Here is a 14,655-nt window from a genome sequence, read left to right on the forward strand (position 1 = left end):
CGATCCCGGGTCTCCAGGATCGCGCCCTGGGCCAAAGGCAGGTGCCAAACCCCTGCGCCACCCAGGGATCCCTGTAAAACTTTTAAAAGAAATTATAGGACACATTCACATTAGGATGGGGAAATACTTTTTTAAAAAAGATTTATTTGAGAGAGAGTGAGCGAGCTCATGCATATGTATGAATTCGGGGGAGGGCAGAGGGAGAGGAAGAGATCTTAAGCAGACTCCCTGCTGAGCACAGAGTCCGGAGTGGGACAAGATCTCATGACCCTGAGATTATGACTTGAGCCAAAACCAAGAGTCAGAGGCGTAAGTAACTGAGGCGCCCTGATGGGGAAACAGTTCTTAAAGAAGACACACAATCATGTGCTATCAAGGAAAAGGCTGATAGATTTTAGTAATAAAGCTTCTGCATGGAAAAGAATGAACAAAAATGCCACAGACTGGGACAAGGTATTTGCAACATATAGAACCAAAGAAAAGGCTAGTACTCAGAGTATATAAAGTATTCCTACACATTGAGAAGGGTACCCATTTTTTTCAGGCAAAAGATATGAACAGTGAAGAGGAAACCCAAATGACCAACGAACATATGAAAAGATGCTCAATAGTGAAGACATGCAAATTAAAGCCAAAAATGAGACACCACTTCACACCCATCAGATTGGAAAAAATAAAGTCTGCAAACACCAGATGTTGCCAAGGATGTGTGAAAGTAGGAACTCATACATTACAGGTGGGAGTGTAAATTGGTATAACTATTCAGGAGAACAATTTGGCAGTACTTTATAAAGTTGAAGGCGTGCTTTCTCTAAAACGTAGTAATTCCATATCCAGGTATAGTAACACCCCACACTAATGTGAAATCAAGTTTATGCAATTAGCAATTGGCTCTCATGCTTGACCTAGACTTGGAGCTCATGTGGGGGGCAGGGAGAGGCAGGCAAGTGTGTCTGTGTAGCGTGGGTCTCTGAGTCTCTGAAACTTTCCCAGCCAATCTTCTACTGATCAGACCAAAGAAATGAATGCTAACCATGGAATCCCTGGAACGGCTGCTGTTGCCTTGGAAGTACCTCCCAGCTACCAAGGCCCAGAATCATTAAAAGCCCATGCAGATAAATGACAGGTGCTTCCAAACTGCAGATGGGCTTCCAAACAGCCTAGGAGGGCTTTAGGAGACTGCACTTAGTCTAACCGTATTGAGGCACATTGAAAAATGTGCAGCCTCCTATGTGCTGGATACAATACAAAGGAGGTCCTGATAAAGAATTATAAGAACAGGGGATCCCCGGGTGGCTCAGTGGTTTAGCGCCTGCCTTCGGCCCAGGGTGTGATCCTGGAGTCCTGGGATGGAGTCCCATGTCAGGCTTCTGCATGGAGCCTGCTTCTCCCTCTGCCTGTGTCTCTGCCTCTCTCTCTCTGCGTCTCTCATGAATAAATAATAAAACCTTAAAAAAAAAGAATTATAAAAACAGGACATCAGAGCAAGCACAATGTAGCTACCTGTGCAAATGAACTATCTGTTGAGTATTTACTAAAATAAGTAGGATGATGTTTAAGAACTGAAGTTTTAATTCCATATAAATAGAGGAGAAAATTCATTATAGTTCTGTAGTCACTTATGGGCTATGCCTGCATGTATTTTCTCAGTAGTAAAAATAGCTAATTCTATATTTATGAATTGGCATGTGCCTCTGGGTCTTGATTTCTTTTTTATTTCAACTATTTGGCAATAAAGATGGTATACCTCAAGTGAGTCCTTCTGATGCTGACTTTGTTGGAAGATCTGTGGCCACCTTTGATTGGGTAAGAGACCCTGAATGTTTTATGAAATGTGTCCTTCTGGCTTAGTGAGACTGGGTTCCCAGGGGAAGTCCCAAACTCTCACTGCAAATTCTGCTCTTTACTGTTGAGCAAAATATATAACACAGGCTCCGACTTTGCATGTGATTCACCATTGGCGTTAATGGTAGAAGAACACAGGAAACCTACCAGCAGGTACTTTTCTTAAAAGGCTTATTTTACTCTGTCATGTTTGGAATAAGCATGCTTATAAAAATCCTGCTTTGAAATGGCCAGAGAAAGGCTCATTTGAAGTAGGCAGATTGGTATATTTATAGGGATTTTTAGAAAAACCCTACTTAAAATAAAAGGATTACTGGTATCTCTGAATATCAGGAAGTAAATAAAAGAATGAACTGGGACAGCCGCAAAGAATGAATTAAGAAACTCCAGGCTCCTTTCTCCTGCTGTTCAAGCCTTCTCGCTGTTGCTTCTTCTCCCCCTACTCCCCTTCATCTTCTTTGCCTGGGACTGAGAAGAGAGAGAGAGGATGACTTTTTGGATGGATATTTGCAAATGGCTTTAGGGTATGAGAATAACTTCCCTTTGGAAGAGGGAGACTTGCCAGCCTTGCCTGAATGTTCTGATGTGAGTTCTACCTCCAAGATCCCCTACATTCAACATGCAAAACATAGCTAGGTAAGCAGACATGATGAAGAGGAAAGAACAAGGTATCTTGAGAATTGGGGTAAGAGACTGTCCTAGAATGAAAGCATCTGTTGGCCAATGGTTACCCTGATAACTTAGAAGAAAGGGGAAACAAAAGGAGTCAGCCTACTAAGCAGTAAGAGAGCCATACAAGCCAATGTTTCATCTTCGTGTGAGGAAAATCAGCTTGATCCCTTTGGGGCAGCAGAGACTCGGATCTGCCTTTTAGAAGTTATCCAGGTGAAGGATGAGCCCCTTACAACTGAGTGCCAGGGCCTCAGGCATCTCTGACAGGGCAGCTGCTCCTCACACCTCAGATGCCCTGTGAGGCACTGCTAGTGGCAGTCTCTGAAATCTTTCTGCACAAGGGGACCTGGGAGAAGCTGCAGGGTTGCTGCTAGATGAGGTCCCTGTGCATTTTCATCAGTGATTCATGAAGCACGTTCTAAACCCAAGAGCATGGTTTCAGGGAGCAGAGCAGACGAGACCCTGAAGCCCCTCACTGTTTTGTAGCTTTGTTATGGGATTCAAACACAAGTAAAAGGGTACCTGGGTGGTAAGCATACACAGTTCCTTGGGGACTGACTTTGGGAAAGATGTTTTCCAAATATTTTCGGAAAAGATGGGGAAAGGTGAAGGCAATAAGAAACTCAAGACTGTGGTGTTACCAAACCTTATAGAGGGGTCTTTTTCCTCCTACTGTAATCATTTTCTGTCCTTTCTTATGGATCCTAGAGCAACAATATTCTGGTATTTCTATTGTATTTTCTTGTTTCACCCAGGGCCAGACACAACCGTCCACCTATTTTTTTCACCTTGTGAGGTCCCTCAGCAGATCTAAGGTGACTTCTCATCTCCCAATGCTATGTGTTAAACTAAGGGATACCATAATTTGGACTCTAGGTAGAGTATTTCTGAAGTGTCTGGGAGACAGGGCATCTGAATTAGTAAATATGTGCTAGGGAGCTGCTGGGCTATGGGCCAAAGTTTGAAGAAGAGAGACTCTATAACATCAGTGGCAACTAATAAACCACAAGGGAAACTAGCTGCAGATGATTATTTAGTCATCACAACTTCCCCAACAGATTCTGTAATTCATTGTACAGTGTGTACCAGACAGTGAGATGAAATTAATTCAGACCAAGCCACAGAAAGGGCTACTCAGTTTGGCTGGGGTAACTGAAGCCCTGATATGTCTATGGAGGGACTCTAACTCACACACAGGAGCGACACCTTGTGAACTAGACACTGGAAACTAAGTGAGCTAAAATAAATACAGATTATCTTGACAAACATATTCTTGATAAGACTTTCACTATCCCAATTTACCATTCTGTAAATTCACTGTCTCCATATCTGACAGAACTTTAATGTACTCATATATACTTCTGTAACAAATTTTTAAAGTACATACAAGTCTACATTTTTGTCTTCAACAGAAGGACAATTCCATTAGCACTCCAAATAACATGATTTGCTATAACAACACAATATATACTTCCCAGTGGAGAACTGCAATATACTTGCTTATTTACGTGTCATTAGATGAGTCACCTATGATGGTTAATGGGTTATAAAGGCATATTTTGTAATACAGAGAAAAATTCAAGGAACTACATATTTTAATGTAGTTTGCTTCAAAACTGGATCTAGAAGAGGGACAATGGGCCAAGCACTCCATCAGCCATATCTAGGAAAGAGAATTTCCTGTATAATACTTTAAGTTACATATGCACGGATCACTAACTGGGTTAACCAAGGATGGGAAGGGTTACTTTAAAGTTATGACTTGTCACCGAGTGGCCAGCATGAGGGCTAACTGAAAACTTGGGAGAAATCTAAAAATGGAATAAGGGATCTATCATAGGGACTGCTTTTCAGTTGTGTTGATGGCACTGAGAAAAAGGGAAAACATGGGAGTCTCTTTAATTACCTTTGGTTTGAGTATTTGCTTTGAATTAACATAGTACCTACTATGGTTATAAAGAACTTTGGAGGTAGAGGGAGGAAGATGGTGCGGTAGAAGGATCCTGAGCGCACCTCCTCTCAGGGGGGCCCTGAGGCAATCACTGCACGTAAAGCAGCTTACTTTGAGACCAGCGGAGCAAATCACCAAGTGGAGAAGAGTAGTAGCAGGAGGAGGAGAGGTACCCTGCTGTGGCAGCAACCCACATGGGGGAGGGATGTCACAGGTGCAGAGTTTTTGCCTGAGAAGGGAAGGGACCAGGGAGGGCATCCCCGGCCCTGGGACCCTGCACTAAATCAGGCTCCCATAAGGTCTGGGAGAGCTGTAGTGAATCCTGTCTCCTCTCTTAAAAAGTCGGAACACTAACTCTTAGCCCAAGACCCAGAAGAGAAGCAGCAGTTTGAAAAGTAACTGGAGTAAATGTGAAGATTTACTAATTTTGGACATATGTAGAAGGGGCAGGGATCTGAATGTGCTGCTGGGCACCTTCCCTCTTGCCCTCCTTCATTCTAGCTGGCTCAGTGTTTGTTGGAACCAATTCGACACTCCACCTACCTTGCTAGCACTACCTGTCTTGCCCAGACACTCCCCTGATGATGCACCCCACCTGGCAGACAGCCCTGGTCAGGACTGGCACCCCCTCCAGCGTAACTTTTTCCCTGAGGATGGGGCAGTTAGTTCCACCAACCAGTATACCTACACTGGCAGTAGCCAGACCGCTCAGTCAGAGGCAAGTCCTGCCAATCATGTACCATAGCAGTGGCACAGGTGGTCTTCTGGGCTGTGGGCCTGTTCTGCCCAACAGAGCACCCAGAGGAGTTGTGCACAGCCACTGTGCTACTGGGCACCACAAAACATCTTGTACACGAGGCTACTACTTGCAAGACCAGATGTAGCTGACCTAAGATACAGTAACAAACACAGGCAGGCAAAATGAGGAGATAGAGAAAGACAAAACCCCAGATATGGAGCTAAACAAAATGGAGATAACCAATCTACCAAATACAGAGTTCAAAGTAATGATCATAAAGATATTCACTGGGTGAGAGAGTCTCTAGAGTACCTGAACTAAATGAGAACTTCAACGAAGAGAAAATATAAAAAAGAACCAGTCAAAGCTGAAGAATACAATGACTGAATGAAAAACACAGTAGAAAGAACCAACAACATATGTGAAGATGCAAAAGAACAGATCAGCGAGCTGGAGACAGGTAATGAAAAGCACCCAAGCTGAAGAGCAAAAGAAAAAAAAAAACAAAACAGGATAGGTTAAGGGATCTCTGGGACATCAAGTGTACTAATGTTTGCATTATAAGGTCCCCAGAAGATGAGAAAGGAGTAGAAAATTTACAAGTAATAGCTGAAAACATCCCTACCTGGGAAAGGAAACAGACATCTAGGAAGCAAAGAGAGGGCTCAACAAAATGAACCCAAGGGAGTCCACACCAACATACTAATTAAAATGGCAAAAATTAAAAAGCATATTCAAAGCAACAAGAAAACCGTTAGATTCAAGGGAAACCCCAGACGGCTATCAGTTGATTTTTCAGGAGAAACTTTGCAGGCCAGAAGAGAGCGGCAAGATATATGCAAAATGTTGAAAGGGGAACAACCTAATGCCAAGGACGCTCTAGCTGGAAAGATGATCATTCAGAATTTTTTTTTTTTTTGATCATTCAGAATTGAAGGGAAAAGTTTTGCATAAGAACAAAAGTTAGAGGAGTTAATCACCACTGAATTAGTCTTACAGGACATATTAAATGGATTTTCTTAAATGAAAAGGCCGTTAAGAAAAAATTTCACTGCTAAAGCAAACATAATGGTAGCAGATCAGTCACTTATAAAGCTAGTACAAAGGTTAAAAGACAAAAGTAGTAAAATTGTATCTACAAAGATTAGATGAGGAGCTCAAAGATGTAAAATATAATAAACAAAACATGGAGGGGGGAGTAAAAATGTTATCTTTTAGAATGTGACCATCAACTTCAGATAGACTGCTAGATACTTAGGATGTCCTGATAATCACAAACCAAAAACCTATAACAAAAACACACAAAAAGAGAAAGCCAAACAGGGGATCCCTGGGTGGCTCAGCGGTTTAGCGCCTGCCTTTGGCCCAGGGTGAGATCCTGGAGGCCTGGGATCGAGTCCCATATCAGGCTCCCGGCATGGAGCCTGCTTCTCCCTCTGCCTGTGTCTCTGCCTCTCTCTGTGTGTCTTTCATGAATGAATAAATAAATAAAATCTTTAAAAAAAAAAAAAAAAAGAGAAAGCCAAACAACAATAAAGAAAGTCATAAACCACAAGGAAAGAGCAAGAAAGCAATAAAGAAGTATTATAAAAACAACCAGAAAACAATGACCAAGATGGCAATAAGTACATACCTATCAATAATTGCTTTAAATATAAATGGACTAAATGCTCCAATCAAATGACATATAGCCACTGAATGATAAAAAGTAAGGCTGCTCTCTGTGATTGTACAAACGACTCACTTCAGACCTAAAGACACATACAGACTCAAAATGAAGGGATAGAAAAACCTATACTGTGAAAATGGAAGTGAAAAAAAAATGGGATAGCAATATTTATATCAAGATAGACCTTTTAAAAAAAGATTTTATTTATTTATGAGAGACAAAGAGAGAGAGAGAGAGAGAGAGGCCGAGACATAGGCAGAGGGAGAAACAGGCTCCATGCAGGGGGCCTGATGTGGGACTCAATCCCAGGACTCCAGGATCACGACCTATGCCAAAAGCAGATGTTTTATGGCTGAGCGACCCAGGCATCCCTCAAGATAGACTTTAAAACAAAGAGATAGATGATGTTACATGATGATAAATCAATTCAACAAGAGGACATAACAACTGTAAATATCTATGTTCCTAACATAGGAGCACCTAAATACATAAAACAAGTATTAACAAACATAAAACAAATATTAACAAACATAAAGCAAAATTGACAGTAATATGAGAGTAGGGGAATTTAATACCTCACTTACATCAATGAATAGACAACCTAAACAGAAAATCAAACAGTGAGTGGCTTTGAATAACACTTAGGCCAAGTAGGCCTAACAGATACATTCCCTCCAAAAAGAGCAGAATACACATTCTTTTTAAGTGCACATGGAACATTCTCCAGGATAGATTACACACAGACCACAAAACAAGTTTAAGATTGAAATCAAGGATCTTTTTTGAACACAGGCGTGTAAAAAAATTGAAGAAATGGAATAAAGACGGGGAATAAAATTCTGCTGCATTTCTGTAGATCAATAAACTAGCAGAAAGAGAAATTAAGAAAACAATCCCATTTACAACTGCATCAAAAAGAATAAAATACCTTATAAGAAATTTAATGAAAGAGGTAAAAGACCTGTTCTGAAAACTGTAAGACATTGATAAAGGAATTGAGTAAATATTGCTACAATGTCCATACTAACCAAAGCAATCTTCAGATTCAATGCAATCCCCATCAAAATACCAATAGTATTTTTTACAGAGCAAATAATTCTAAAATTTGTATGAACTACGAATGACACCGAATAACCAAAGCAATATTGAGAAAGAACTACAAAGCTGCAGGTGTCCCAATGCCAGATTTCAAGATATACCACAAAACTGTAGTAATCAAAACAGTATGGTACTGCCACAAAAACAGACACAGAGACCAATGGAACGAAGTTGAGAGCCCAGAGACAAACCCACATTTCCATGGTCAATTAATCCATGATGAAGGAGGCAAGAATATACAATGAAGAAAAGCCAGTCTCTTCAATAAATGGTGTTGAGGAAACTGGACCATTTTCTTACCCCGTACATAAAAGTAAACTCAAAATGGATTTAAAGACCTAAATGTAAGTCCTGAAATCATAAAACCACTAGAAGAAAATTCAGGTAGTGATCTCCTGGACATCAATCTTAGCATATTTTTCTGGATCTGTCTCCAAGGCAAGGCAAACAAAACCAAAATAAATAAGGAATACATCAAACTAAAAAGCTTTTGCACAGTAAAGAAAACTATGAACAAAATAAAAAGGCAACTTACCTAATGGGAGAAGATATTTGCAAAAGAATATATCTAATAAAGATTTACTATCCAAAATATATAAAGAACTCACACAACAAAAACAATTCAAAAACAACCCCACAAAAAATCCAATTAAAAATTGGCAGAGGATCCAAACAGATATTTTTCCAAATAAGACCTGGATGGCCAAGAGATACATGAAAAGATGCTTAACATCACTAATCATCAGGGAAATGCAAATCAAAACCACAATCAGGTATCACTTCAAGTCAGTCAGAATGGTTAGTATCAAAAATGCAAAAAATAATAAATGTTAGTGAGGAAGTAGAGAAGAGAGAACCCTCGAGCACTGTTGGTAGGTTATAAGCTGATTCAGCCACTATGGAAAAGAGTATAGATGTTCTTCACAAAAACTTAATAGAAATACTATATAGTCCAGTACTCTACTTCTGGGTATTTACTCAAAGGAAAATAAAATACTAATTTGAAAAGATATATGCACCCCTAGGTTTATTGCAACATTATTTACAATAGGGAAGCAACCTAAATATCCACCCATAGAAGAATGGATAAAAAAGATGTGGTGTAGATATTAGTCTTGAAAAGTATAAAATCTTGCTATTCATGAAAACATGGCTGGACCTAGAGGGTATTACAGTAAGTGAAATAAGTTAGAGAAAGACAAATACCACACGATTTCATTCATGTAAAGAATCTAAAAAGGAAACCTAAGTACCAAAACAGACATAAAAAGGATAATCATCAGACTCATAAATACAGAGCTCAAATTGGTGGTTGCCAGAGGGGAGGGCTAGAGGAGGATAGGTGAAATAGGTGAAGGAGATGGAGAGGTACAGACATCCAGTTATTACATAAATAAGGCACAGGGATAAAAAGCACACCTTAGGGAATATCATTGATAATATTTTACTAACTTTGGTGACAGATGGTCACTGTAATGTATATAATTGTTGAATCATTATGTTGTACATCCGAAACTAAAACAGTATATGTCAACTATACTTCAATAAATAAATAAATAAATAATAAATAAATAAATAAATAAATATGGTGAACTTTAAAAAAATAAACAACTTGGAAATCACTAATGACTTTTTTTGTTTTGACATTTATGTAGCAAGTATATTACTTACACAATCCAAGGAAAGCTATTCTTAAAACAATCTTTCCATAAATGATCTAAAATCTAATTATAAAAATAACACCTAGAATGTCATGCTGGTAATACATCAGCACAGCTAATTATTACAATAGTTATAACAGTAGTTATAAGACTAGGACTAGTAAATAGGAATGGCTCCTAGTGAGGAGTCCAATCTGGTGAAAAATGACATTATCTTTGGAATTAGATAGGAGTTTACGTATTTTCTTTACCATTTTTCTGCATGACCATGGTGAGTTACTTGCTCTGAACCTCAATTTTCTCATGTTTGATATGGAGATCAATCCACCAACCCTGCAGGTTGAGTGATGATCAAGGTAGCATCTGATCAAGGTAGCATCCATAAGGCGCCCAGCAGAGTGCCCGGCACACATAGAGGGCTGTAACAAGATTAGAGCCTTTACTCTCTCATGTCCCTGTAGTCCTAATTTGTGGAAGATGGAAAAAACTTGCTTCAGATTGAAAATGAAACCAATAAAATAAATCTTTATTGGCTTTAAAACTCACCATGGATAGTAAAGTGTGATTTTGAGAACAATGTATTTGATGTCTGGAGTTCACTATACTCTTTTGGTTTTCCAAAGAAATCAAGAAGTAGTCAAGGTAATCAGAGGACTGAAAAAAAGAATTTTTTTAAATAAACTTGTATATATCATTTTTTATTTAAGTCAAAAACTTTACCTATAAGTATGCTCTATTCTCCACCAGAAGGTCCAAGTATGATTATAAGACTTCAGTGGCTTTAATGGGCCATTACAATATCAAGCTATGGGTAAGACACAAGTTAGCAGGGGTGTCAGCCAAGTGGCTACAATGAAAAATTTAGGAGCCAAAGGTGTCCCTTTAAACTAGAAAACCATATTTGAATCTTTTGTACCAAGTCCTTCAAGTTCAGATTTAGCTCTGTGACATTACAGGAAGTCAGGGTGCACTGGATATCAATCACAGGTAACTGTAACATAGTAACACTGCTAAAAATATTGAACACTAAATTATTAATATACCCAGTTGCTCTTCAAAAATTTGATTACTTGATTTTTTCCCCTCAATTTTTAGGCCTGACCATATGTAAACCAGGTTGGCCATATGAAGATATTTTAATTTTAAAAAACTCTTTAAAAAAATGGCTTTAAGACCTTCTTCACTAATACATTTTTCAATGTTTTATGATTGTTTTAAAAGAAATTTTCACATCTATCCTATGTTTCTTAAACAGGGAAAAAGGAGTGCAGCTGGATATAATCCTGAATACAGACATAAGAGAAAATTTTACTTTCTCTATCATTGTAGTCTAAATTTTATATTGTATGAGAGAATGTACAATTTTATGTGCTGCCTCATGGGAATTCAAAATTTTCTTTTGCACTGAAGGCTCATACGATTGATTTCTATTCTGTCACTCTTACAGCTGCTCAGATTTATGATCTCTGCTCTTTTTTTCCTATATACCAAGATCACTTTGAAGCTAAACCTAGTTGTTAGGATGCTAAATACTGAATGTACCACCAGAAACTAAAACCATACTCCCTTGTTGGTCATTATTTAATCAGTGTTCACCAAGTTGTGTTCAAAACTTCCACATGGTGGCTCAGAGACACTTTTAGGCACCAGGGAAGGGCATTTTTAAGTGGAAACAAAACCCACCTGTATCACTCAATTCAAACAGAATTCTGATTTTGTCTGTTTTAAAAATGTGCTTCCAACAAGATTTGCAGGATTATACGGCTTTAAAAAAAAAGTCTGAAAAATCACTGATTTACAATAATGAAAATATTCAACACCAAAATTACAATTAAATATATGAAATGCAAAATAGCTTACTATCACCTTTCATGTGGTTATGGATATAACAACAGTGTGGTCAAGAGAGTTTTGAGAATGGAAAAACATAAGGAAGAAAGGAGAAAGACTGTGTTGACCTTATAAGGTTCATAATTTGAAGCCAAAATTAGTAACAGGAAGCACACCTAAGCTAATCTTGATCCAACTGGGTCATTAATCTAAAGATGTTGAAGAGAACATATCTGTTAAGTAGGTATAAAAATGTCTTCAATTTCAGCAAAAGTAGAAAACATAGACCCTGCTCACTTTGTTCTATTTCTTATAAATAGGTAACATTTCCCATTTCTTATAATTGGTAACATTACTTAGGGGATCTGTAATTAACTTTATTCATATGTAACTGGATTACTAATGTTGCTGATTCCTAGGTTTCGGTATAAACATATTTGAGATAACAGCAAAGTTTACGGACCACTGGCCTATTAAAATTCATAATTGATAACCACCAGAATTGTGAATTTAGGATTATAAAGAGAAGCAATGGAATATTACTAATATTTGTCTTTGTCATACTCCATACTGATATAATTAAAAACAGAAAAAAAACTAGTCCTGATTCTTTTTGCAGTCTCTAAGGATTTTCTTTATAACAGTAAGAGAAATGGAACACCACCAAATAACATGTAAGTAATACCTAGGATACGCACCTAGGGGAAAATTAAGTTGTCCTTTAATTAATGGTAAGCCCCAATTAAGCTGGGGCATAACAAGCATTCAACTGAGAGGCTATCTAATATAATGTGAACCACATATATAATTTTAAGTGATCTAGTATAGTGCATTTTTAAGAGCAAAAAAAAAAAAAAAAGAAAAAGAAAAAGCAGTTGAAATTAAGTTAGTAATATTTCATTTAACTCATACTTTCTCAAAATGTGATATGTATTTTATATTTACAGGATATCTCAATTCAGACCAGATATATTACAAGAGCTCAAAGCCACTGGTGGCTAATAGTCACCACATTGGACCACACAGGTCCACTGCACAGAATTTTGATTACTTTTTGCTGAGAACCAAACCAAATTTGAATGAACTCTCTCTCACGGTGCAAAGCAAACGCTTGGACTAGGTGTCCAGGAGGATTTTATTGGGGCTGTACTTAAATAGTAAATAGGCAATAGGACAGCAAACCCAACAAATAACTGAAGGCAAATTTTAAATCCTGGGTAAGATGACCTTCAATATTCAAATTTACATTGAAATGAGTTCACAAAGCATCACAAACCAGATTAGATACATGAAAGCCTTTGAGCTTTTAAGAAATCTGAAGCCAAGTTCCATTTATATAGATTACTAGACTCTGCTTGTATTTTATAAATATATGGGTTTACCCCACTAACATTGATATAAAGAAAGTTATCACAATTTACACATCTTCTCTGCTCATACTCTAATATCTATACCTGATTTCTGTTCAAACGTTCAGTGATTCACCTAGAGTGCTATCTACATCCCTGTTAACACTGAGATTTGGTCTAACACCAGCTGGTTTCTATCACAAGCCCTTTTGGGGGTGGAGGTAGAAATAGTTAAGTTCTTCATTCCCTGCTCTCTGATTGGTATACAAAAGCAATGGATATTCTTTTTTTTTTAATTTATTTTTTATTGGTGTTCAATTTACCAACATACAGAATAACCCCCAGTGCCTGTCACCCATTCATTCCCACCCCCTGCCCTCCTCCCCTTCTACCACCCCTAGTTCGTTTCCCAGAGTTAGCAGTCTTTACGTTCTGTCTCCCTTTCTGATATTTCCCACACATTTCTTCTCCCTTCCCTTATATTCCCTTTCACTATTATTTATATTCCCCAAAAGAATGAGAACATACACTGTTTGTCCTTCTCCGATTGACTTACTTCACTCAGCATAATACCCTCCAGTTCCATCCACGTTGAAGCAAATGGTGGGTATTTGTCATTTCTAGTAGCTGAGTAATATTCAGCAATGGATATTCTTAGTTTATCTTTTTTTTTTCAGTTGCCCACAGTTTAACCTTTGCATATATTTTCTTTTCTTTTTTGATCTAAATCCAGATACCTTGGTTCCCTGACCAAGACAGAGGACTTGCCATGATTGGGGGGAAGGAGTGAGGAGGAGTTTCAATGATTTGTTCATATCAGAAAGAGAAGAGCGGTGTGCCTAGTTTTCATTTTATTCAATAGGAGAACCTATGGTACATTATCATGTAGGGGGAGTGATGAGGCTCCGGGTTTTTTCTTGTTTATTACTCATATAATGGGTAGAAGCTAAAGCAAAATACAGAGATAGTTAGTTTGAATAACCAGGTCATGGAAGCATACTGAAGAAGTCAAGTATTAGGGATCCCTGGGTGGTGCAGCGGTTTGGCATCTGCCTTTGGCCCAGGGCACGATCCTGGAGACCCGGGATCGAATCCCACGTCGGGCTCCCGGTGCATGGAGCCTGCTTCTCCCTCTGCCTGTGTCTCTGCCTCTCTCTCTCTCTCTCTCTGTGACTATCATAAATAAATAAAAATTAAAAAAATAAAAAAATAAGTCAAGTACTAGCATTGGGAGATTGGAAGAAGAGGAGGATCCTGAGCTCAACTTGACCCAAGGGCACAGTAACAGCCACATCCATATAACAAATTCTGAAAATGACCTGAAGACTAACAGAACAGACCTTTTGTAGTTCATCAGAGGAAGGGAGCTTTATTGCAGAGGAAAGAGGGGTGGAGCCCTGGTTGGGAACCAGATCTCTGGTGGGAATAATCATGAAGAGGAGGGAAATCACAGGGAGAAGCAAGAGGATCAGACCCCATGCCAGGTGCCCATGGCTCCAGGAACCTGCACTAGGAAGATGAGCCCACATAACATCTGGCTTTGGAAACCAGTGGGGCTTAACTTCAGAAGCTTAAAAAATCATCAGGACTGAGCCCAGGGAACCAAAAAAATCAGGAAAGCCAGAGGGCAATGGGAAACTGAATCCCTGCCCTTAAAGAGCCAGAGTAGTAAGTAACTCCACTGAGACACAACCTAGTAACAGCAGTGTGGAAAGTGCCTGGGATACACATGTAAGAAGTTTATTGGCTGATCTTAGAATGTGTGATGGAAGGGCAGAGAATTGCAAGAGATTTCTCCAAGAACAAAAGTGCTGGTGGGTGCCATTTCTCATCCTGACCCT

General features: G+C 38.7%; 1 protein-coding gene and 1 long non-coding RNA gene across 37 annotated transcripts in view; one reads left to right on the plus strand and one right to left on the minus strand.

The window, feature by feature from the left end:
• LOC112671378 (uncharacterized) overlaps positions 1-1,752 on the plus strand; it is a 39,513-nt gene extending 37,761 nt beyond the window's left edge. For 8 of the 10 annotated variants that reach the window (XR_007410688.1, XR_004816097.2, XR_007410691.1 and 5 more), the window contains one exon: positions 545-1,752. This is a non-coding gene — a long non-coding RNA (uncharacterized LOC112671378). The remainder of the gene's footprint in view (positions 1-544) is intronic. The other 2 variants (XR_004816089.2, XR_004816091.2) reach the window with 1 other exon arrangement.
• Positions 1-14,655, minus strand: part of ZC3H12C (zinc finger CCCH-type containing 12C) — a 176,790-nt gene that overhangs the window by 15,851 nt on the left and 146,284 nt on the right. The window lies entirely within an intron of this gene.

The sequence above is a fragment of the Canis lupus genome, chromosome 5, assembly GCF_003254725.2.
Source record: "Canis lupus dingo isolate Sandy chromosome 5, ASM325472v2, whole genome shotgun sequence".
NCBI lineage: Eukaryota > Metazoa > Chordata > Mammalia > Carnivora > Canidae > Canis > Canis lupus.